We start from the raw sequence: 2,334 nt of genomic DNA on the forward strand, positions 1-2,334 counted from the left end.
GATGATGGTAGTCAGCCAAGGAGACCATGAGAAATTGTTTTGGAACTAATTGCCTGAAGCTTCTTATGTTTTGTGTTTCTTTCTCACTAGCACCAAACTGTTTTTTTATTTTCCCAGAATGGTTTGCACAAAAATAACACGTTTTTTCCTAGGGCCATACAAAGTCCTACTTGTTTTAGAAAGAGATGATCTAGACCTCATCTGTTTGTAATACTATTTCTGTCAGAGAGTCTAGTGAAAATTCTAGTTTGGAGACTGACATTTTTAGTTCTCTTAAATCTATATCTATTTGATGGCTGAGGGACTTAAAATTTTTAGAGCCTGTGATAAGATCTGCAGTTCTCAAAGCAGTATACTGATCCAGCTATTCCCATACCAGCCAGGAGGGGAACTAAAATGGGGGCAGCCTGTCTATGTTGATAAATCAGTGGGACCTGGCCTTTTAATAAGCCCAGGTTCTTTTCCTTTTTCTCCATCAAAATAGTAGGTTACATAGTTCAGAGTTAATGACAGTTTTGAGATTAAGGCAAGGAGTTTGAAGTGGGACTTGGGGAGCACAATTTTTGGTGAATAGGGAGTTGTCCCATTTATAATTTGGGTTGTGGAAGCAAGTGTCTCTTTCTGAGAGATCACACAGGGTGATCTTGGGGGTAGTTCTCCAGGTACATCTTCCTGAGCTAGACATATTGGCGAACACCTATACTGACCATAGTTTTTTCACTAATATTAGGGACCTACTACTGTTGTAAGGGAAAAGGGTGATGACTGTTCTTACTGCTTTGAATTGAGAGGTAGCAATGTGCAGTGGGCAAGCAGTTTGGAGTCCCTGTGTAGAAACTGAGAGGGTCAAGGAGTCCATGGTAAAATCTGGTTCAGGAAGAACAGATTGTAAATTCATCTGGGGGTGGGCACTTCTATGAGAGAAACAAGACATGAGTACTGAAATAAGATTAATGCAAAATAGCAGTTGTAGCATCTGAAATCTTTTCATGAATATTATGAAAATGATTGAAATTAATAATTGTTTACCAGGAGGCAGAAGACCTGAGAAATTGTTCCCATAACAAGGCCTAAAAAAGCCTAATAAGGCCTTTTTTTAGGGACATAAATCTTAAAACATTGTCAGAATTATCAGGAATGTAGACACAACATTTAGTTAAGTTAGTTAATGTCATCTTATTTTTGTAAAATATCTTTATTGGCATGACCTCTACATTCAGTAGAGATTTTTTTTGTTACTTAGGGGAAGATAATTATACTAGCAAACACTGATTAAGTCTACTTGTGTATGAGGTTAGGAAAATATGTAGGCCTTAAACTGACTAAAAACTTCTGACTCTGGCAATTTTTATTATCAGGCATTCTTGCCTAAGAATTTTTCTTTTGTTGCCTCCAGTCTTACTTATTTTGGGGGGTGTTAACACAAGTTTACATTTTATGTTACATTAAAATAACTGTTGTTTATTTTAAATGCCCAGGAATGGCTGTACTTTGATTTTTAACTGTTTTTGCTAGGTGTTTAAGACCAAGCTGGTCAAACTGAACTTTTTCCTATTTATTGGTAAGAGTCAGCTGAATTTCCTTGGAGGACACTCGTGGGGAACTTGTGAGCAGCATTTCAGCTCTGCTAGTGCCATCTGCATTGCTGACCATGAGGCTTCCCTTGGAAGCATCAGACATGTCTCCCCTTTTAATGATCCTCCTCTTTTGCAGCATGCACACTCATTGGCTTTCTGTTCCTCAGTGGTCTCATTAATCTCCCTTATCAGGAGATTATTAGCCCATAGTTGCAAAGCTCTTCCCACTGTCCTGGGTTCAGGCTGACTCAGAGGGCAAGAGCCAAATATTGTTTTTCTTGGCCCCTTTATTTTAACCTTAATTTTTAAGTTTGACCTTTAACATCCAGCAAGTCAGTTTTATCAGTCTTAAACTGAGAATATTCTATTTTAACTTTAATGTTTATAACTTTAGAGTTAATTTTTTACATAACACAATATTTTTATTTTATTTATTAACTTATTTAATGTTGAGGATTGAACTCAGTGACTCACTCATGAAAGGAAAACACTCTACTGCTGAGCCATAACTTTAGCCCCTTTACAGTTAGTTTAATCCCTTTTAATTATTATCTGTCTACAGATGATGGCTTAATATCTCAAATTAACTTAGGTTGTGTGTTCATGAAGTATCACCTCTGTAAAACATTAATAGGCATCAGTTATTGTTAGTTGTGGAGCAGGCTAAACAAATGTTAGCTTTGCTTGTTTGCCTCATGTCTGAACACTCAACCCCACTCAAGGTTGAACAGTGGACTTTCACCCTTCTGGTATAATG

The sequence above is a fragment of the Callospermophilus lateralis genome, chromosome 19, assembly GCF_048772815.1.
Source record: "Callospermophilus lateralis isolate mCalLat2 chromosome 19, mCalLat2.hap1, whole genome shotgun sequence".
Taxonomy (NCBI): domain Eukaryota; kingdom Metazoa; phylum Chordata; class Mammalia; order Rodentia; family Sciuridae; genus Callospermophilus; species Callospermophilus lateralis.